The 24293-nt window shown below is 39.3% G+C and overlaps 1 protein-coding gene across 1 annotated transcript in view; it reads left to right on the top strand.

Annotated features, from left to right (window-relative positions):
• Positions 1-24293, top strand: part of LOC110065443 (uncharacterized) — a 425702-nt gene that overhangs the window by 284952 nt on the left and 116457 nt on the right. The gene's annotated exons all lie outside the window — the stretch shown is intronic.

Genomic DNA, 24293 nt, shown 5'->3' with positions numbered 1-24293 from the left:
AGCAACATTTTGACATAACTGTTAGCTTCTAACATATCGTTTATAGATGCAGGATACCCTGACATGATTTCAACACTGGATTGATCTCTTTGATGTCGATGTGATTCATAGTTTTCCGCTTAGTACCATTTGGCACACATCTAAACGTGCGCAAAGATAAATACTCAAAAATAAGAAACCATTTATCTGCAGGAAAAGTTGGACCGCCGAAGATAATAAAGTTTTAAATTCTGCATATTATTTATTCAAGTAACGCAAGCTACCTGCTTTCAGTAACGCTTCGTGTCGCTTGGCAAAAGTGACAAACTTTACTCTATGTAAATAAAGGCTTAGTTACATTTGTTTCATTCTTTTATTTTTATAATCTGAAATTTCTGTTATATAGGCTTAAGATTTTCTTTCCAAATTTACCGTTAAATTTCCTATCCCGGCCATATTTGAAGACATTCCTTCTCATTTGATTGCTGTAAAACTTTACAATCACATATCTTAAGGAAGTTCAATATTTGCCTTTGCGGCAGGTTTCTTTTACAGGTCACAGGTCACAATCAAAACACTCAGTAAATTTCGCGATCTAACAATTACTGAGATTCCCGAGAGGTTTATCGATGTTTCCATGCAACAAACCCTAACTAAAAATGTTTTACTCTATAATTTTAATGAAAAAATTTCTAGGGGTGGTATATGTACAAAATGGGTTGAAATATAGCTTTCAAACATGTAGTGTTAATATATTTTATCGTAATAAGATAATTCATTATGATAGCAAATTGAACTATTTTATTTCTATATATTTTTTAAAAATCTTTACGAGTATGTACTAAACAGAAATTTCACGCATAAGTAATCGGCCTTTTCACGCATCACAAAAAATTCGAAAGCAGCTTCACGTTAACAGAAAATATCACTTTTCACGTAAAAATGCAAAGGCTAAATCATGTGTTACATAAAAATACAAATTCTATCCACGTTTCGCAAAACATACAGAACCCTCCATTTTGATGCATCGAAATGCCGGGTGCATGTGTGACACATCGTGACAGACTAGATTCTAGGTCCTCCTGGTTCACTGTCGCTGTGGTTAGTTCTCAGTCACGTGGAATGGACAGGTTTTACATCTAGATTGGTGTAGTTTACGAGCTTTAATGACGCTAAAATCTCCAAAAAAAGTGAACAATTATTCCCGCAAAAGTCGTTGGTTCACAAATCACGCGTAAGTAAATGCATAATTCACGGATCAGTGTAAGCCTCTTTCGTTTTCATATTATATTGAAAGGCTAAAAACAATTTATGTTTTCAACAGAAATAAGTCTTGGCTTTCTTTGGATCAATGTTTTTTTAATTTCAGTGCTACAACTGATTTCCCCTACGCACTTTTTTTCAAGAAAGAGCTCTTATAGTTGCACATGGGACGCACTTGTGTGCATCCGTTTTATGACATTTTGGCATATTTTTGGTGACCTGTGACCTGTGAAAGAAACCTGCCGTTGCCTTTGTCGTTGAAGGCGTCAAAAAAGTGTCAGACATTTATTATTTACTTGTTGAAGTTGCACTCTTAATAGTTTTAAGATGCACTTGTTAATACAAATCAAACATGTTCACATCCTTATAAAGTTTTTGCGATATCTGTCAAGAGCAGCATGACATTTTGTGTGAAAAATTAAACAAACATTTAATACATGATCCTCAGTTACAGCAGCACAGAGTTCATCCGTTTTAATGCTAATCTGGCTTTTTTTAAGTATGTCCAGGTAGATTCTTTTACGGCGAACAGGCTTGGGTGGCACCTCTAATTCCCTTTTTCCTTTCCCACTTTCTCTTCTCCAATATATGCCTGCTCGCAGGCTAGTGCCTCTCAATACAAATGCAGATTGCATTCTGCTTTCGGGAGTATTAGCCGTTACGACTTTTGAAATTACTTTTTTTGGGAGTGGGGTGGGGGTGGATTAGCGCTACGTCTAAAACCTAATCAGAACAGCAAAATTGAGTGTTATAAGTGACTGAAATGACTAAAACACAGAAACACAGGCTGTGCCGTTTTAGTTAGCAAAGGCTGGTGATATACGAGCAGCAAGAGCAAACTTATTTTTTTCGCGTGAGATTCACGTTTTCAGCTCGTTCCTTTCGTGCCTCTAAATCACGCATTCCCTGCCAAGGGAATTATTTATCTCCACTTATAGTCCGTGTAACTGACGATGTCTGGGGATCTGACCCGGATAGTCGTGGCTTTAAAAACCACAGGCGGTGGTGCTATCCAATGGGATCGTTCGCTCCTTTGACTCACATTCGATATTTTTAACTATATACCCTTGTAAGACCATGCTGAATTTTCAAAATCAGGTCGTTTTCTACACGTTGTATCCCTGAAACGAAGTCGGTGACCCCCATTTCTTTCTTCTTTTTTCATTTCTGACACAAGTAACTCATTATCTGACTGGTGTAAAAATTTAAAAAAATATATCTCCTGGAAAATTTTCACGCGAACGTCCTCAAACACTGCGTTACGCGTGTAATGTGAAACCAGGGAAAAGTAACATAACGACATATCAGGTGACCTCTTGACCTCAGAGGTCATTCGAGTTGTTTATTCAGTGTACAGGGACTGATTTATTTACTCATGAGTCGACATGAGGCATATGGATATGCGAAACTAATTTACTACGGTTTGAAGCGTATATTCTATTCTCTCTCGACTGAGCAAGACGATGAAAACAGCCAAGACTGTGCGTGCCACTCAGTGTCTCATCTTAAATATAAACATTGTCGACCTTTGGAATAAGAACGTTCTCTGGTTAAAAATATATTAAAAACATAAGCTTTCGGCTATCAGTCTATAGCCTTTAACGAATGAAGAATGTAGCGTGCAAACGAAAATATATACGAATGGGGTGCGAAAAATTGAGAATAAAAACAAGCGTGAAAAAAGAAAGAAGATAAAAATGTAAATGAGGCCTGATTACAATAAAATAGAGTATTGCCTAGGCAACAGTTTTGAGTTGTTATCCACGTCGACGGTTTTTGCTGTGTGCCAAGATTCTAGTGTTTTTCGAACGCGGTAATTGCCTTTGTCAATGACACAAGCATTGTCAAAATCAGTGGAGTGATTGTTTTGCCATGCATGGTTGGCAACATTAGAGCCATTTGAATAGTTCTTCAAGTTTCGTTGATGTTCCTTTTTCGGGTTTGGAAGCATCTTCCAGTTTCTATGTAATTCCAAGGGCAGTCTTTACATGGAATTTTGTAAACAACATTACACTGAAAATCTGAGGGTTTTCTGAACTTTGGTGACAGGAATTCTTGTTGAAGGGTTTTAAGTGGTTTGTTGACAACTCGGATATCATTTTTGCAGAGTAATCTTGTGAGGGGCTCGGTTAGGCCGCTGATGTAAGGGAGACATGCAAAACCCTGGTACGTATTAGATGGATCAGCCCATTTGAAGAACATAGAAACCAGTTCTTCTGGTGGAGGAACTGAAGATGGGGGTGGCTTCTTATTGAGGATGTTAGAAATAACAGCCGGTGGGTAACCATTAGCTTCTAGCGCGGCCCTAACATGATTGGTTTCACGTGTTTTTCCTTCAAAGCTGCTAGGGAGGTTGGATGCCCGGAACAGGAGGGTCGAGGCCGTGCTGATTTTGTGTTCTTTTGCATGATGGGAACAGAAATCCAAATGACGGTCAGTATGGGTTGGCTTCCGAAATATATCAATAAAGGCAACTCCATTTCTTCTGGAAACCAAGGTGTCGAAGAAGGCAATTTGGCCGTTGTTTTCAAGTTCGATTGTGAAAGAAATTTTGGGATCACAGGCGTTAAGAGTATCGTGGAAGGAAGAAACGGCGTCCTTCTTGATAATCACCTTCGACCTTGTCAAATTTTATGGCCGTTTATGCTCGCTGTTTTACTGGAAATATTTTACAGAACAGCTCACAAGGACACTGGGAAGTTAAAATCGTTTCTATAGCAGCAGAAGGAATGTAAGTAATGGAGAATCGTTGTTTCCTGTTTTAGACCGTTGACTTCCAAGGAATAACCTTGGGATTTGCATAAAATTAAACTCGCTTACATGCCGTAACATTTTATTTTACTGACGGAGAACATTTTAATTCCCAGAGCTATAACTTTTCAGGTGAAAAAAACAACCAAGGTTTCCTCAAATGTAGATATTTTGACCAAATGATATATACCAGAGGCCATTTATACTAGTCAAAGTTGGCCTTTATTTATTCCTTGCCAAGAGACACAAATGGCGTCTGTACAAATACCCTTCGTTAAAAAGCTACAAACAAAGCTTCAAGAAACTTATTACACAATTTTAAAGTATAAGAATGAAATAGTATTTGTGCCAAGTTTTGTTTTCATAGGATTGTTTTTACGCCCCCGCTGTTTTCGTAAAGAAGCATGAAATTCTGAACATTTTAAGCCGCGAAAACCACCATTATATGCAAATTTCGAACTTTCTTAAATTTTGGCCGTAAAATAAATCATTGGAAATTTAAACTATTTTTCCTTGAATAAGTTCACCTAAAGGTATGTTTTGGCGAAATAAAAGAAAAATCGATTTTTTTGTGAGTGTCTTCCGATTCTCGACACTCTCAGAAAATCACTCTTAACAGCAGGACTATAATAGGAGTAAGGAAAGGTGGTCATTTCATACAACATACTTGGCTACTGAGACCAGATTTTCACTTTTGTTAAATAAAAGTGAGTTCATCTATTTTGATATGTGACCAGGAAAGTGAAAATGTGCATTAACATTTTATCATTAAACAGGTAAAAATAAGCAGTTGGTAAACAGATAACAAAATTCAAAAGTAAATGACAAATTCAAGCATTTCTGTTTAAACGGTAAGGCAACAGCATTAAACGGATTGAGTAAAATGTTAAACGTTTGCAAACATCTTTAAACGACAAGCTTAAATAATTAAACAGCCAAAAAGTTCAACAGATAGCAAAAAACGTTAAACAGGAAGCCTGAAATGTTTATGGTTGCCAAAACGCACTGTTAATGGGTGGCTTAAAATGTTAAACGAGTAGAGGCCAAAATGGGCAAACTGTCCGAAACTTAGATCGCCGCAGTGAGCAGAACTGTAAACTGCAGTTAAATTGTTCAGCCTGTAGTTACCATTTGAAGAGAAGGACAGCAAGACAATCATCTTTTAATACCTTCATTCCAACAAAAACTGTAAATAAAGTATATCTTAGCCATTGTCAGCGACTATAGTTGATGGACTTTGTTGAACTCCTAATCATTCACTATGGCTCCCATGTGTGGTACAGTTGAATCAAAATGGCAATTTAGGCAAAGCTCAGTCACCATACTAACCTTGCCAACTCCCCCCAAGGGACCAGTTAGTTTTGGGAAGATATTAGGAAAAAACTGCTTCTAAAAGGTCTAAACAACTCAAGTTTGAATGTTCGTAAAAAAAGTACCTCTTAGCATTGGCAAGCACCAAAAAGCCACACTTTTGTGTATAAGTCGCCATATTGCATTCTGGCTTGGGAAAGAAGGTAAACATGCAACAAAGAGAAACATTTGGAATAAGATTTGAGGCCAAAGCGATTGATCAACATAGCGATTCTATTGATGCAAGTTGTAAAAATAATCCTTCAAAAGATCATGTATCCTCAACAGACGACATTTGATACAGGGAACTCAAACACTGCTAATGTGGTGAAATAACTAGGCTTTAGTCAGTTTCAATTAAACATCACACTATTTACAGGCTGATGTTAGTTTTCTTTAGCAAGGATGGCTAAACGTCTAAAGGTTGTGCCTTGTGAAAAACTAATGCAAATGAAATTCATCAAAATTCATTCTTTGTTCTCGCAAATTTTTGAAAGATGTTTTGTAGGGTTTTAAGCGAAAAATTCATGATCTTTCTAGAAAATTCAAGATTGCAAAATTTGAAGTAGCGAATTTTCGAGGTAACCAAATGAAAATTCGAGCTAGCGAAATTTGAAGCGGTGAATTTATGTGACATGAACTGCCATGAATGACATTGCTGAACAAGCATATGAAAATAAACTAAACTCATATTGAAAATAGATTTAATGATCAGACAATTTAATTGGCTATTTCCAATGAAAAGAAGCAATTGCATCACACAAGGAAAAAAAGCAATTACTTCACAAATAATTCCTTAAGGTTACTTCCCACCTTCACAGGTGTCCTTTGGGAAAAAATCGTATGCGTCCCAATTTCAATAAAACCCCAACAAATTATATATCAGAAGAAAGCTTAATAAATGTAGTTTACAATAAAAATACAATTTAAGCAAGTTTTTCTTTTACGGAGTGCCAGGAGCAGGTAAGGTGTGAAACGACCGAGGGTTCTTCTATTGAATTTATTGGCTATCAAATGCCGCCACATGAGCAAAATGCCTGCTTAGTCTTATTCACAAGGCATCAATCAACAAAAGTGTAGATATCCACATCCAAAGTTGGAGTACTAAAAGTATACAAGACGTGTTGGGTAAATGGATGCCATGGGAAAAATATGTTAAATATCCAAATTTCCCGACATACTTTCATTTGCCATTATCCCTGGAATGTTCTGGCAAAATTTCACGAAAATCCGTCAAATCTGCACACCCTATAAATTCACTCAAAGTGGAGGTATGCCTCCCAAAATCAAGTGCGAGATTTTACCTCATAAAGATTCGTAAACAACTCGTGCCACGCCAGAAGATTATCTCGCCTTATGAAACCGCAAACCAATGGAAACACAGGACCTCCTAGAGATCATGATTTTCCGGGAAAAGCATCACATTGCAACCTGTTTTTGTATCTCACTGGAGCATTGAAGAGAAAGAAACTAAAACGAGCAAAGTTAAACCAAAGGTAAAAGAACAAATGTGCGATAAAACAAATACCAAATAACATGAAATACGAGCTCCAAGATGAACGTTTGCCACGAAAATTTCTCCTGGCGGTTTCGTCCACTTAGCAATTGTGACACCTCCCTGGTTTATTAACTTTATTTGAAAATACGTTTTTTACCCAGGCAGTGACACCTGGGTTTAAATTTCGGCCGTGTTTTTTTTTCTCTTTCCTCGTTCAGTTGCAAATCGCCATCTAGTCTCTAAAGCACATGCGTCACCTGTGCATGCGTACAGCACATGGAATTTACACAAGTTGTCATGGTGAAAAGTTAGCACGGATTCCATGATTCCTAGGGCGATAAAATCATATACAAATGAGCACACCATTCAAGGTAGACCAACACTAAAGGACATTAAGTGTTTTCGGAATGGGTCTGCAAGCCTTACTAGAGATCAATTCACGAGCAAACATTTGAGTGAATATACCAGAGGAGCCATCAACCAGGGCTATCAACTCTTCAACTTGATAAAAAGCATCTTCAGAAGCGTCATCGTATGATCGTGAACCAAGTAGAATCCCAGCACGAACTCAAGAGTAGTGTCTGTTCGAGTACACTTAAGTAAAACACTCTGAGAAACTTTGTTAAGTTAAAGTATAATAAAGATAAAATCTCGAACTAAATGATATTTTCTCGTTATTTTCTTGTAACAGAGTTGTGTCTTTACAAGAGAGAAACCCATGTGGCGAATTATTGTACATTTAAGCTGAAAGAAACCAATGTACATGTATGTTGACCCTAGCAAAACAATTCTTGGCTTGCACAGGCACGCAATCCTGACACAATAAAAAATTTATTCAAAAACCATTTAGTGGATTAAATCAAGCAATTGTGATGTTATAGGAGATTAATAAAGATGACACTTGGCTAATTTTTAAGTCTGTGTGTTTTCCCAAGCTCAGATATTTGTCAAAATATTTTGCTCAAATTTACAGAGACCAGTACCTCCGCAGTATGCCAACATCGCAGCCGGAAAATAGTGTAAACATCTGGAGCTTAGTTTGGCTATCTAGATGACTGATTATCTGTAATGAACAAAGAAGCATTTACATAAGCACTTTTCCGAGTACTTTAACTTCTGATTGGGCTAAAAATCACAAGATAAGTATATGTTTTTCGACAAACACGTTCGCAGGTCTATGTCACACACCGCCATAGCTCGGAAATTCAAAATGTCTCGCTTGCTTGAGAAACGCAAATAACGACAAAGGCTGAGGAAAATAGACTGAAACGTTTATAGGCTGATATAAAGACTTTGACTCTTTTCACACCCTAAAGACCTGCAAACGAGTAGTAAGCTATTAATCGATTCCAAGAAATGCAATCAAAAGCAGAAGAGCTTAAGCACATTGATTCAATTGAATTTTGTACAACTTCAAATGCAGAACATTTAGCTCAATTGCAATATAGCTAGTGCTTCTCAGTATAACGACTGCCTGGGTACATGCAGCAAAGTGTCTAGTTCTAAATAACTAGGTGCCGCTTTTTGATATTTTTAATATTTTTCTTTTGTAAACTTCAGATAAAATGACTGACTTGAAGGTGGGAAGTAACCTTAAACACAGACTTGTAAACCTTGTTTAAGCACCTCTGATTTTCAAGCCCGCGTATCAATGGGTAAAACTGGGCACCAATTCCACAAGTAGGTCAAGTCTGTTGACGTGACAATGTTTACAGAAGCTCACTTTCCCAAAACAAACAGCATCGCCCAGCCATGTGCCATGTCACTTGAACACCATACTGACAAATGTTGACAAACTTGGAAAACTTACAAGCCCACAGTGGTTTGGCCTGCAGTATAGATGTTGCCTCTGTAGCTACGTCATGTAAAGGGAAAGTGAGGCATTTGCAAGAAAAGAGTACTTATAAAGTGAGCTGAAGCCGCAGTAAGTTGTTTGTTTTGCTCTCTGCCTGGGAAAAGGTAGACTTGCCATAAGCCAGCCTCGTGAGTTTTAGAGTAGAATAGCTAAGCAAGCAAAGGACCTGCAAGGTTTTAGGCCACGTAATAGCCATGCAAGGGTCACTAAGCAGCCAAATTGTCCTTCGTCTAGCAGGTTATGAATAAACAAGACAAAGGACTCTTTTTTGAGTCTAGGTAAAAGGCTAAGAAAAATGTAGGAAGATCAAGATGTGCAGTTTTGGAGAAAGGGGGTTGGGGTTTATAACAATTTCATAATAGTAAAACAATGTAATAGGGTTTCCTTGATTAAAACATGTAATAAATGTTAGGTTTACTGATATCACCATGTAATAAGAACATACATATCACACAAGTAGGAGTAACAAGTAACTTTCATTGCATATATTTTGCTCTCTTTTATACAGCGGCTTAAATCAAAGGTTATATTTGTGGCATATTATCTACGATACAATTTTGCAGCATTTGCTACAGCGGTCTTCTACTAATGGGTAGATAAACCATGATTAACTGCGATAAGCATTGTGGTTACATTGGTCACAATATTGGGGCACATATTCTAACACCCCCACTTGTTCCAATCATCATGGACTCACAAAAGGTGTACAAAACACTATTTCCACATGATAAAAGGCTTAAACTTTTCTAGGTTAACTTTAGTTGCTGGCTTTGTAAAAATCTCAGCTACATTGTCTTCCATAGGAGCATATTCTAACTTTACAGTTCCTGCTTCTATTTCCAATCTTATAAAATGGTATTTTATGTCAATGTGCTTTGACCTCTGATGATTGACAGGGTACTTAGTTAAATTAGTTAAATTGTCCCGTGATTATCTACGTGGATTAAAACATCATCTATCACAATGTTTCTGTCTTTACATAGTTGCTTCAAAAACTTTGACTCTTGTACAGCACTAGCTAGCAAAATGTAATCTGCTTCACTTGTAGATAAAGCTACAATTGGCTGTTGACAGCTCTTCCATGAAATCAAAGGACCTTTCTCTGACAACTGAAATTATACCCAGTTATACTACATCTGTCTTTAACAGATGCTTCCCAGTCAGAGTCACAAAATCCCATTGATTTTAATGGTGACTCCGATTTTTCAAACTAAAGGCATTGTTCCCGTGTGCCTTTTAAATACCTCAAGACATACTTGGCCAAGTTGAGATCCAACTCATGGGTTTGGCCATGTTCTGTGAAAGTTTGGTCACAACATAGCACAAATCGGGTCTCATACCCATCATTACGTAAATTAAGCTCCCAACAATTGCCTGGTATAACCTGGGGTCGCCTAATTCTCATGAGTTTACTTATTCACACTCTTTCTCTACCACAAGGTCACATGGAGTTGATTTTGGTTTGCAATAACTCATTTCAAATTTGGACAGAACTTTGTCAATGTATTGGCTTTGCTCATTTCAATAGTAGTTTCATTGCATTTGAATTGGGTTCCCCAAAACCATGAGAGTTCACTGAGATCTTTCCTTTTAAATTTCTGACAGAGAGACTCTTTTATGCTCTGTAACAATTTGGAACTAGTCGTTGATATAGTGATATCGTCGACCCAAATAATCAGGATTACACATCCTGTTGAAGTGTTGAATTCTGTTCTGTTTACTAATGACTGTCTGTGTAAAATAGGATATGTTTCTAATCCCAACTGCACCTTCTGTTCTCAGCTAACAGAAACCATATCCCATATTTTGTTTAGTTGTTCTTTTTCAAATTCTTTTGGGTGTGAGGTTAATGAAAAAATTTTGAGTAAAATCAAGAGTTGCAGAGGCCTCTCACTTACATATTGCGATATTATTGTTGGGTCTTTTGAGGAGGAGATGGATCTATTTAATTATATAGTAATTCTAGGAAAATCTTTCTTGTGGACTTGTCGATGTAGAGAAACATTACCTTCCTTGAGCCACTTCATAAGAATTTTGGTAATTAAATATGAAACTGAAAAACACATAGTTCAAATCAAATCAAATGAATTTGTTTAAAGAAAAATAGAAGATTTTTGAGGAAACAATTTTAACTACTACTTAAAGTCAGACAACGCTATTATTAAGGAAAATCATTAAGTTAAATGATTATGTAGATAAGAATTGACAATATCTATTTTCTTAATTAATTCAATATGGTGTCATTGTTAACTTCTGTAAACCAAACTTTATTCATTTTTCTGTAACTTAATTGTTGAAAAAAAGTGTAATTGCGGAAATAAATTTAAAAAAAGAATAACACATCCTTCGGTCTCCAAATTCCTTATGTACATGCATGGGTTACGTACACGCGTGGGTTGGCGCATGACTGAGAAATGCTTTTTTTGCACAAAAAACTATGCAACATTTTGTTCCAGTTTCTCCTGCTTTCTTTGAGACCGTAAAGTGATTTCTTCAATTTATACGTGATGCAACTTTTGCAAAGTTTAAAAAATTCTGAGAAGGAGGTTCAGAGCCACCTTAAATTTTTGAAAATTTAAGGTAGTTCTGAACCCCACAATAGGTGGAAAAAGTAATGTAATCAATGCAATAACTAATATATTGATTTAACCAAGCCCAAAAGTGGAGCTCCCATAAAATGGGTCACTCCGGAAAAAATCCACACACCACTGAGAGATGATCATGTTTTTAACACCCCTCCCACCTGAAGCAATAGATCCCCCTCCCTCCTGGATTTCCAAGGGAAAAGATCCCCTTCAACCAGAATATGCTAATGTATAATTTCCAAAGCTTTAGCAAATATTAAGCTGACAATTATTCTGTGGAACTCAATATAACGAGCTAAATACGAAAAAGTTTTTGGACTCGTATTAAAAACATGTGACTTGTTCCTCACACAGCGCAAAATGTCTCCAATTTATAACGATAAGACTTTTGGTAACTTGAATTAAATATCTTACCTCCAAGTTGGATTTCTAATTGGACACTGGAAAAAATTGTGCAAAATTTTGGAGCAAACTGTGCAGGGTAAAAATTTTGATTGTCGGGGGGGTTGTGCAGGATTGTGCAATCTTTTAGTGAATGAAATATCAATTTCAAGTGTTCTTGACAAGTCGTACAGCAAGGAATTCCGCATTGACAATAGTTTAGCCAAATTTATTTCCCTAGTACTTCAAATACTAGCAATCGCCAATTGTTTTAGCAAGCTCTGTCTGACTGACCCTGTTGAAACAGAATCATGTTGCATGACGACTTAACTCGATGTGTATGAAACCAAAATAGAATACATTATCTTCCATTATAAATGAGTTTCTTTTTAAATATTCCTACCTTAATTCAATAAAAATATGTGGCTTGAATATTTCTTCATAAACTGTGTTAAGGTTTACACATTCTTGGAAGTTAACACAAACTCATAGTTTATGCAAATTACTTGCAAATGTAATTTGATGCCTTGTTGTTTATCAATATTCACTCAAGAATTTTGATTGAGGAAAGTGGAATATTTCACATTTGTTTGGAACGTGAATAACCTGAAAAGTTCACAAGAATCTCAGCAATCAATAGGAACCTGTTTATTCAAATATTTAAGCAAATCTTTAAGTATTGTGGGTGATTTTGCAGGTGTTGGAGAATGGTGCATTATGTATTACAACCATGAGCCTGTAGCCATGCTTACAATTTGAGAAACGTTCTACACTTGCGGATTTTGTTTAAAACAACTGTACGTAATCTTGCAAAAGCCACAAATTTTGAAACTCTTTCCTTTGGCGACAATTTTTTTCAACAGTTGTGCTCAGTGCAGCACACTTGGCCTGGGTGCAACAATATAAATAGTGTCAGGCATTACAAACTTGAAGCACACTTGGTTGTGACAGCTTTCTTCATATTCATCCTTTTGTTGGATGTTTTCTGCATGGTTACTGTGATTATGGAAGAACCTGTGTAGATAACATGAAGTATATCAGGAAAAAATATGTAACTAAACATTTTCAACTTTTATCAGATTCAGAGAGCGCTCATGTGTCACATGTCACACATCTAAAAGTTCAAGGTTACATTCACTTGGAAATGATCCCCAAAGAAGAGTTTTTCTGGTTCAAACTCCTCCTGCCTGGATTTCCAGAGCCTTTCAAACCCCCCCCCCCCTCCTGAGAGATTTTCCAGAAACCCATCCGTCACCAAGGTGTGGATTTTTTCTGGAAAACCCAATACTAATCATCTACTGGGCTCAATGACCTTTAAGGAATTCACCAAAAAGCATTTCACCAAACAGAATAACCCTTGTAAAATGGGTACCCAGATCCTGGCATGATCCTGCCAAGAATCGTGCCGAGATCCTGCCAGGGTGGCCAGTTTTCCCGGTGGGATCCTCCCCATGAAAAATTCCCACATTGAATCTTGGCAAGAATCCCACCAAGAAATCTGTCCTCGCTGGAATCCCCCCAAGAAAATAATCACCTCCTGGATCCAGGTGAGAATCCTGGTGGAAAGCAAAATCTTGGTGGTATTTCCAGTGAGAACTTAATTCTTACTAAGAAAAAAATTCTTGCATAGAAATTCTCAAAGGGAAGTTGTACATTCTCGTGGCTAAAATGCAAATCTCAACAAGGGTGCATTAAAATTGTTCTTGAAATTAAGTACTTCATGGTTGACCTGGGCATCAGGGTATGACAACTAGGCAGAAAAAATGCAAGGCCCAAAGGGCTTAGTCAAGCTAGGGGGTTCCAGGGGCATACTCTGGCGGGACATGTTGAAATCCTAGGCTTGTAGAGGTGCATTTTTCTGCAATTTGGAGCACAAAATCAACACTGCTTTTAAAATTGCCTACAGGAGATCATTGTTTAGTTAACTAAATCATATTTTAAGGCCAATGATCAATGGATAAATCAGTCAACATAATCTTTTAAATTGACGGAATATCTTCAGTAGTAGTTGTAAAGTTTTCCTTATTTGAAACCATGTTGTGAGACATTTCATAACTTTCATTGTTTTAATTTTGCGTATTTCTAAACAATAACACTTGAGTTGCTTGGTCGAAGTTGTTGTCAACTGCAATTGTAAGCAAATACTTTTGTGTCAATTTTTGCCAATAACCTCATCTAAAAATAGTTCTGCAATACATACTTGTGGGCTTGTGCTTAGTTTTATTCAATTTGGTTGGAGTTTGTTTTTAAAAGTCAGTATCTGGGAGTTGAATTGCTATAAGTGAGAAGGCAATCATTGTAAAGGTGTTACTTCGAAACTGGAGACAGTATTTTTCTTGAAATTGACTTCTCATATATGAATAAAACATTTAAAACATGGCTCTACTGTTACCATCTGCTAATGATGCAAACTTGTGACCCAATATGGTCTAAGTTCTCCTAAGCAACCACCTCCCATAAGTGACCATCTAGACTTGACATTTTGGGTGGTTGCTTACAGGAGGTTTATCTGTAATAATAATAATAATAATAATAGTAATAATAATAATAATAATACCAAGGCTTCATAGCAGCATAAAGTAAGATATGGTTTTGATGAATCACGTGATGTTTTTAAAGTTCATTTTTCAATGAAGACAATACATGTTTCGGATGAGACATCATCCATCATCAGTTGTACAGTGAGAAATAAAATGAGAAACAGAATGAAATATTAACAAGAAGGGTAAAACTATCTAAACTAAGAAAGGAGACTAACTAGTATGAAAGGGATAAATTAAGAGGTTTGACCTGGGAATTTAAAGGGGCTCAGTCATGGTATCTTGAGTTATTTTGGCCACATACTAAATTACCTTTAAATGGTAGGAAACCTGAAAATAACAGTTTAACAAGATAGAAAAACACCAAAGAAGTAATGATAAACCATAAAGGAACAAGGATGGCTAAGAACAGAGAAGATTGACACAGATTACAAACCACGAATTTGAAAAATTGAGGTTAGACTTTTCAATACGTGCAAACCGTGACTGAGCTCCTTTAAAGACGGCTGCTCCCAAAGGATGTGCATGGCTTCCTTGGCTTCTAAAAGTTCTTGTTAATATCTCACTTTGGCAAAAAGAATATCCAAATTACACTTTAGCTTGAATAATTATTAAACTGCATGTCTTTGAAAATTTGTACTTCAGCTCTACACACATGGATAAGGGGCATTCTGGGATGGGGGAAAGTTTAGTTTAACTTTTGAGTCTCGCCTCAAAAATAAACCCAAACTTGCTAGTTCACAGAACCCCCCTTATATATGTGTGTTGCAGCCTCACTTGCAAACAACGTGCAAAAAACTTAATTGAAGGTTTGCAAGTTTCTTGTATACTGATGGCAGATATAATCAACCAGTCAGCTGATAAACTTGAAGAGCAAGAATTCAATGAGGAGCGTACCAACAAGGTGTTGGGTTTATATAAAAATTTTCTGAAAAGAAATTATGAAAATTTTCTCAGAATTCATTAAAATGAGTCGAATGATAAAAAAGAGATGCGATAAATAAATTAATGAATCATTTGTTGACGCCTTGGATTGAAAATGAAAACCTGAATGATCTTTTTGAAGATGAACTTACCAACCAGTTTTTTGATTTATATCAAAATCATATAACATTAATGAAAAATGAATTGAACAGCATTTTTTGGGGTACGTCACCAGAACTGATTATCAACCGCAAGAAGAAGAAATATTATTGCTGCGATGCCTGTGGCAAGAGATTTACTCAATTGAACAGGCTTAAAGGGCACAGAAAATATAATTGTAAAAATTTGGAAACAGAAAGGCTTCCTAAAGAAAGATGCTCAGGATGTTCTAAAATGATGCATAAAAGATCAGTTTATACGCATAAAAAAATGGTCGTCCGCAACCAAAGAATTGAACAAGCAGAAGTAGAAAGCAACCATGAATGAGCCGATAAAAGTCAATGAGTTTAAAGAAATGGAGGATGAGATGAATGCAGTCCTCGAAATTGACATATGTTTGGAAAAGCTAAAAGATTCAAACAGACTTTTAAGAAATTTTGCCACTTTTGGGGCAGGCTTTTTGGCAGCAAGGATAGCAATCGCTGTGAAGCATCTAGTTTTCAGTCCAGACAAAGAAAAAAGTAGTAGTAGTTGTAGCAGCAGCAGCAGCAGCAGTAGTAGTTGGTAAAATGGGACACAGCAGGAATGGTTTTCTCAATGCGAGCCACATGAAAAACAAAAGATTGAAAAAGGCAAGGAAAGAAGAGCCTTACTGGGCTGCAAACAGGAGGTATATCTGTTGGAAAAGTCATTGGTTGAATTAATGCAAAGTTTAGACCCACAAGAAGCAGTCAAGGCACTTTTGAAATAAGCAGCAAATTTTATTTTTGAAATTCTTGTGAGCAAAAAGAGAACCTTTTTTGTGGTCCAAAAAATAATAGGCTACATGATTTAATTACAACAAAAATAATCACAAAAGGCCTCAACAACTTCACGTGTGATATCATGTACATCTCTCTGCCGCTGAGGAGTGAAATATTCATGCACGAGAAAAGGAACCAAGTGGAAACTGACAATCATGTTTATGCCAATAACACTTGTGTATTTAAATGATGACAAAAAAGCAAAACTGGTGGCCACCAGAACCTCTCAGGAGGGATTATGAATTTAGAATTTGGAGTGCACCCATCTCTCCTGAGAGGTTTTTCAATTCCCACCTCCACACCGCTCCTAGAGCACTGAAAGACCCACCACATAAGCCAAGGATCTGATTATATGCCCTCCGGCTTGAGGCTGAACCAGCACTTCTGCCATTTTTCCATGACCATAGCTCTGCCCAACAGCCCGACACCATCCTAAGACAATTAATTAATTAATGTTAGTATATCCCATGGCATGGCGGCAGGGGTTTTTTTTTTTTTTTGGGAGGTGAAACATACAGGTATATGATGGAAAGCCCCCACTTTTTGTAACCACGGTATACAAGTGTACAACACCAAATTTGTGCATCATGTCTGAAACTCATATATCGTTCGTAGTGAGACTTTTTACACTTGTGGTACAAAAAAACTGTGTCTTCTGAACAGGGAAAGTCCCGTTAGGCAACCAAGTGGAAACTGACAATCATGTTTTTATAATATGCAAATGAAACCGAGTGTTTTCAAATCTCAATTCGAAGCGGTGGGGTTAGTTATTTTTTTTATGAATTCGGCTTCAACTTTGCCACGGATCTCTTTCTCTAGTTTGCCAGAATCAACAATCTTTCTGCTCAACGGTTGGTGAAGCAGCTTGGCTCGGACTTGTTCCTTCAGGACGTTGTACTGCTGAAACTCGAAAAGAATGATGTCAAACTCGTGGGCAGACACGCGTTGTTATTCAAAGCTTTGGATAACAATCTGCTGACTGTGTCACGTTTGGCGGCGTCGAGCGTGGTAATCTCTTGATGCCTTTTAATTTTGGCCTCAAGTTTCCTGCTGGCGATTATCAGCCCTGAAGAAACGAGAGCGAAACAGCCGCCAACGCCGCCTAATGGAACTGTGGCCAGCAGTCCAACCACAGCCACAGCTGAACTGAGGCTCGTGCTTGAAAACGCTGCAGGGAGAACACTCGAGCCCGCAGCACTCCAATTAATGAATTTTTTGGCCCGTTTGTATTTTTTCGCAACGAGGCGATAGTGTATGACTTCTTGGCCCAAAGTGTTGGCCATCTCATTGATCTTTTGCAAACAGAAATTTTCAGCAGGCGCCATCAGTGCGGGATAGAGAGGCTCCTCAGGAGGAGCGGAAGGCAAAACGTTTGCAGACGACATAGTATATAAAGCTCTAATTAATTTCTAATTAAATTTAGGCATACCTTTGAAATCAAAGAGCTCACCATGTTCATCTTTGACGCTGACAGTTATGCTATTTACATGAGCGTCTGTTGAGCAGTCGCGCAACACATGAGGAGGCAAACTATAGTTGTTTTTTTCATAAGGAAGACCTTTTAAATCAAATCTGGCTAAAACATCTGATTTTTTTCCATTCAAAAAGTTTTTGGTTTTGTCCAGCAGATCGCAATGAATGAAATATGCGCTTGGGCTGTTTAGTTTTTTGACATAAGAAATATCGCTTAATGTCAACCTGGTGCCAAGCAATTTTGCCAAAGCTTGACTAACTGAAATTTGACAAACCCAGATATTGTTTACTGTTTTTATTTTTAGAATAGAGTTGGGATTATTAGTTTCTACTTCAATTTTTTACTTGTTGTTAGATCTTTTGCGAGGCTCTCAACAGTATAATGCCCCTGAGGCAGAGGCAAGCATCTCACCAGACTTTTTGAAAGATATTTGCCCCACTCTTTCAAGATTATGCCAGCTATTGTACAAACTGCAAGAGAGGTGTCTGATGAAATGTACCTTCAGGAGCGGCTCCTTGAAGTGCACAGTTTCTCCGTTATTTTGCGAGAAAATTGTAAGCACAACCGTTATATTGTACAGATATATCATATTCAAAATGGAAAGCACTGCGTTCAAAGACTTTGAAAAATGGGCGCAAAGGCCCGATACGAAAGCCAAAGAAGCCACAGCCCAAACAAATGCGTGGGCCACATTCACAAAACAGTTCCCGAATGCTGATAAAACCCAATTCGTGGCACAAATCAACATCAATGAAAAGCACAACATCACAGCAGAAATGTTCTTCAAGGCAGGGAAAGGGTCCCTTCAAAGCGTGTTTGGTTCAGACAGGTGCTACTGGAGTCAAAAAATGAAATCTGCTCTGGTTTGGCAGAAGTGGAGGGCTTTCCTTATCAATTGTCGCCAATGAAAACCAAAAAAGTGCTGGCCATCCCCGCTATAAATTTTGCAGAAACACCTGCAAGCCTGAAACAAATTTTCAACAAATCCATTAACATCTACATGACACCAGACGTGTTCTTTGTGACAAAATTCAGAGAAATCTTTCAACAAACCAAGCTCATGCACAGCACAGTGGCCAAATCAAAGACAAGCCACACCCACAAGTGGCTGGGCGGCCCTCACATGCAATATTGGTACAGCAGCTCAACTTCACCGTGTTTTGTGCAACACAGGGCTGCGGAATTTCACGAGAAATCTTTGACAGCAGCCTGGCAATGCTGAAGCAGATAAGGGCTTTTTTATAAATTCCATATATATTTCACGGTAAGACAAATTTTGTACCAGCTTGGTCGAATTCAGAACATCAGTGTTTTGCCAGGCGACCCAACATTCAACAAATCAAACAACCATTTCCCATGTGGCTTCATACAAAAGGACAAGTTTGGCGTAGATTCATCCAGCGATTTTCGCTTCACACACGGGGCCAACCATGGGCTGGGAAGCATATACTTTTATGTGTCAGGCCACCCAACAAAAACAGAAAACCCCTATCCAGGCTAGAATAAATTCAGTGATGAAGGTGGGAAAGCCATCAAAGGGTACCTGAATTCTTTCATTGAGCCAGACGATGTGCCCCAGTATGACTGGTTCGCCCCAAACACAGCCTCTGGGTTGACGCAGGCAGGTCTGGTGCACATAAACCAGTCAATCGAAGCGTTCACATACTGCATCTTGGGCGCACAGGTAAATGTGTGCAGCAGTATTCTTGGCCAAGGTGGCCGGGCAAAAGAAGCCCAGAGCGAGTTCTTGGTGCTGTTGGAAGACGCGATCAGACAGCCCAACCTGGCCCAGAGCATGCAAAAGTACCAGCTGGCAGTAGATGAAGCCAAGGTAAGGCTCAACATGGCGGTCTGCCCAGGCGTGTGGCTGATGCCTGCGAGAATGATCATCAACAGTGAAAGCACAGTGGGGTACAACAAGCTGAAACACACCATTGCTGGGATGAGGCTGGGGGTCAACAACGAGGTAAACCTGGGCACAAAAAAAACCGCGCTCAAACTCAGGGGAGGCAGCCCATCAAAAATCAACCTGCCCAACAGCCACCCATCTAACCCGATCCACAAAGCAGCCATGGCCGCCCAAACAGGCAAGCTGCAGCCAAAAAAAGAGGAGACCATGGGACAAGAGGAACCCACATCCAGCTCAACTAGTCAACACAAAATCAACAAAACAGCTGTGATAATAGGGGGCGTAGGGCTTGTGGTGTTAATCTTAATCGCTTTATGTTAGCCCTGTTTTTTGATATATTTTTCAAAAATAAAGAAAACAGTTGCCAAAATCAGAAGCCAGGTGTGCTCAGCAAGATAGCCAACCACCTGCCTGGCTGTCTTGAAAAGAAAGCTCGTGACCTGACTGATTAGCTCGGGGAGCATGGACCCCAGCTTCGCGCTTATTTCTTTGATGCCAGCCCCCAAAGCTTTGCTGGTGGCTTTTAAAGCATTAGTAACCATGCCCACAACAGCCCCGATCGTGATGCCAGCTGCTAAAAGGATGGCTGTCACAGTTACCCCATATTTTTTGAAAATTTCTCTGATTCTTTCATCCAGAGTCCACCCCATGCTACAGCTCACTTTCTTGCTCTTTCAGATCATCTAATGATTTGGTTCTGTTAAGGGCTTCTTCCAGCACTTTTTTTATTGCTCTCTTCCGAAATACTTGCTTCAAGTCGAGCGTTTTTTTCATCTTCATTGGCCAGATTTTTTCCTTTTTTTCACATTCTTTTCTTTCTCTTATTGTGTCTTGTAAATCTTTTGGTAAATTCTTTGTCAGTTGTTTTTTCCTTTTAATTTCTGCTTCATATTCTGGCCCTTGGTCTTTGAGTTGTTCAATCTTGGCATTTTCCTTTTTTAACTGCTCAGTTAGAGACATTACCAATTCATTTTGTTCATTCAAACTTTGTTTTGCTTCTAACTCTCGCTTTCGAAATTTATCTAGTTCTTTTTGCGCTTTTCGAATATCAGCACTGTTTTTATGGATGATAGATTCAGCGCTATCCCCCAGAACTTTTTTGACGAATGTTTTGTTTCAGAAGTCTTGCCGCAAACTGCTGCCATCATCTAAAGCTATTTTGGTCTCTCCACCCTTAGGACCCTCTACCACGCGCTGATTCAGATTTCTCTTGGAGAATCTGATCATCAGCTTGTCAACTTCGACGAGGGGGTAGCGGGCTTTGATCAAAGCTTTGACTCTGGATTTCTTTTTGTTCATCTTCTTCACTTGAAATGTTGGTCTGAAGATCGGTTTTGGACATATCTAGCAGCCCTGTGTTCGGGTTTCTCGAAGCATTAAGCCTTCTTTCAATGTCTTTGTCTCTCAAATCTTTCAGCCTTTCTTCCAACAGCGGTGTGGTTTCATCATAAGAAGTTTCAGGCCCGCTCTTCTCATGTTGCCTTGTTTGCATTTCAATTTCTTCGCACCCCCCCTGGGTAGGGTGTGGACAACGTGCCCAGCTGAAAGGGTTGTGTTCTATTGCCCTCTTGTTCGTCGTCATCATCGTCATCGTGGTCAATCTGATACTCAAGTAATGGGTCTTCCTTACCAAAATCGCCCCCGCCTGTTGCCATTGCAATATATATTCCATGTATGTTCTTTTTAAATTAGAAAATAATCTCGTATTAATATACCATGGATTACAAAAAACCGGGCAAGATCCCTGATGTGCTACTCACTACTTACATGGCAAAATCTTTGGGGGCCATGAAGGTGCCGCGCGCTGTCAAGCGCATCACTTTCGATACCACCGAAACCAATGCCAGCCACACTCTGAACATTTCGGTTCCTAAGCTGAACGAAAATGAGGTGCTGGTGCCTGGCTTGCTAGCGCTGCACTTTGACATCAACCTGGATGGCGGGCACGCCAACAACTTCCTCTTTCAAAACGTTACGTGTGCACTGGTCGACAAGCTGGTCGTGAAGTTTGTGGGGGCCACCCTGCAAGACAGGGTAGAGTACTATATCTAGAAAACATTTGAAGACCTGTTCCTCCCTGTCAAGAAATGCGACATCATGGTGCAGGAGGGGATCCAGAGCGTAGACTTGTGCAAGATACGCTCGAATGCGGGGTACAAGAAAATGTCGGGTGTCGATGCTGAAAAAAAGCTGAACGAGATATTCCCAAGCAAGTACTACATCAGGCTTGACCACCAGATCTTAACTGACCACAGCATTTTCTACCCCCAGGCCCTGCCCTGTACAATGACCTCATTTTCGAAGTGATGCTCACCCCTGCTGCACAGGTGGTCAGAGGCTCAGACCCCACCAAGCTGAAATAATAGCTGACCAACATCCAGCTCGAGTACGAAATGATACGCAGTAAGTTTCTCTGAGAAGAGGCGCTCAGCGTGTATCAGGCCGGCAAAGAGTTCATGTATTACCACATGATGCACCACAAAAATGTGAGCTTTAAAAAAGACGTGGATTTGCGGCTGAACATCAAAGTTGATGCTCAGAAACGGTCCCGGAAAGGGATCCTATTGCTTTTCGTGGAGCCCTATACCAGAGGTGCCCAGGACTCGGAAAAATACATCTTCCCCGACATCACCAAAGTCAGCGTCACCATCAACGGTTCGCCAAACATGCTGTATAAGAAAGGCATTGAAAGCAAGGACATGCGGAAAGAGGCCAGCCACTTCTCTGTGAAAGAAAAAAGCAAAACCAAGCACATGACGCTGCAAAAGTTCTACACCGAAAACTGGTTCGGGCTGCCGATCAACCTACACTCCATGGCCAACCAAACAATGCACGGCAGCAGCACGCAGCTTGTGAACACCACCGACGGCATCCAGCTGGAAATCGAGCAGAAGACCACCAGCTTGGCGATGTGAATTGCCATATCTTCTTGATCTCCGATGCCCAGTTTAACATGATTGGAAGACAGCTCAAATCTGTGCAGCATTGATTGGACAGAAATAAAAAAAATGAAATGGACCCTGGTAACATCCCCTTCAATGTGCTGCCGACCAACTCAGGCAAAACTCGGTTCCTCATGAACCAGCTCTGTGGCCCTTTTCGGGGCAAATTCGATTACATCATGCTCATCTGCCCAACCTTCACTCACCACAAGACCCTCTTCTATTTTGCTGAGAGAGATCCGCGGTCTTATGTCATCATATGCAAGCAGCACAAAGTGGAACTTCGGTTGAAAGTAGTGAGTTTTGTTTTTGAACGAGCCAACATGCTGATTGTCCTTGATGACTGCGCGGCCTCCAAAGACGAAAGGTCACACCAGTGAGCTCATTAAACTTGGCTTTTCTGCCTGTCACGTGAACATCAGCGTGTGGGTGCTGACCCAGCAGCCCTCCAGCGTCGCGAAGCCATTCTGTGAAAATGTAGTGGCCATCGTGCTGTTTTACACCACTTCAGCCAAGACCACAAAGGCAATTTTTGAAGAATACGTGAGAGAGCTTTCGCAGGATGACCTCAAGCAGCTGATTGCGAGATTGAAAGAGACAAAGTTCTCCCACCTTGTTTTCTCTCTTCGCCACCTGTACGAGATTAAATTTTCAAATTAAAAAAGAAAAACGTTAACTAAATGGCGGATCTTACGGCTGATGATATGAAAGTTATGGAAGAAGTCACTCTGATGCTCAAAACCGAGCCCACAAGTGGTGGAAACGCTATTCCTCAGCCAGTAATCCTGGACCTCCGTGAATAGCTTGCAATTCTGGTTTCTACAGGCAAAGCAAAGGAAGCCATCGGCATTCAGCTTACACATGAGCAGGTTAAGTGCTTGGAAGCTAACAATGTTGAAAAGTACTACAAAAGATACGAGACTTATGTGGGCGCCAAGACCACTAAAACCTTTGTTGATAGCTGTATCTTGTTGTACACCAGGGGGGTTGGTATGTTTTTGCTGATTAATGGCATTGAAGCTCTGCAGAAAGATCTCAAAAAAGATTACGTCATCACCAAAGAGTTGTCCACTCTTATCGGAAGTCTTGCATTGAGATGTGAGCAGCTGCTCATGGTAGCCAACCCGGCGCTGATCACAATGAAACATATCGATTTCAGTCCTGCTAAGGATTGCCCAGGAGTCGTTGAGCAAACTGCGGAATAATTAGTAAGCATTGCCCAGCAGTTCGTTAATTAAATATTTCTGTTGACTAAAAATAATGGCAGATTCAGAAACCACTCAAGTCAAGCCTGAGGCACAGGGTCAAGTTACTTCAAAAATACCAACCACACAGCCTGCGAAAAACCTGAAGAGGGTGGCCATGGGCAAAGCTGTAGCTGAGAAAACAAAACAGGCGTGCAAAGCACAAAAAAAGCCACCGTAGCTGCAGGTCTCATTCCTCCTGTTAGTGAAAGCAAAAAAGTTAATGAGGCACCCAAGGAAGACGTTGTTGAGGCACCCAAGAAAGACACAAAAAACGTTATAAGCATGACTCAGTGGCTCAGTATAATCAGCATCAGTATTTCTGTCATTGGCCTCTACGACAAATGAGAGGAGATAAAAAAGGTTTTCAATCAACAGCCTGCTACGCCTCAGCCAGCCACCGAGATGCGAGCTCCCACTGTTGATACTGTGCAAAGAAGAGGGCTTCAGGCAATGGATTGATATTTGAAAATAAAAAAGACGCACATTATACAATGACAGACAAAGACAACAAGCTCGTTAAAATGATCATGGATGCGGCCGTTCTTACCGGCTTAATCGCTAGGATCGGCTGGATTGCTAAAACAGTGGTGAAAGAGAACTTTACCTCTGACCCCAGCAGCAGCGCCATGAACT

Source organism: Orbicella faveolata, unplaced genomic scaffold, assembly GCF_042242905.1.
Source record: "Orbicella faveolata isolate gen_17 unplaced genomic scaffold, um_ofav_v1 contig_47, whole genome shotgun sequence".
In the NCBI taxonomy this organism is placed as follows: domain Eukaryota; kingdom Metazoa; phylum Cnidaria; class Anthozoa; order Scleractinia; family Merulinidae; genus Orbicella; species Orbicella faveolata.
Note: the sequence above shows the minus strand (reverse complement) of the source record. Positions and strands in the feature narration are given on the sequence as shown.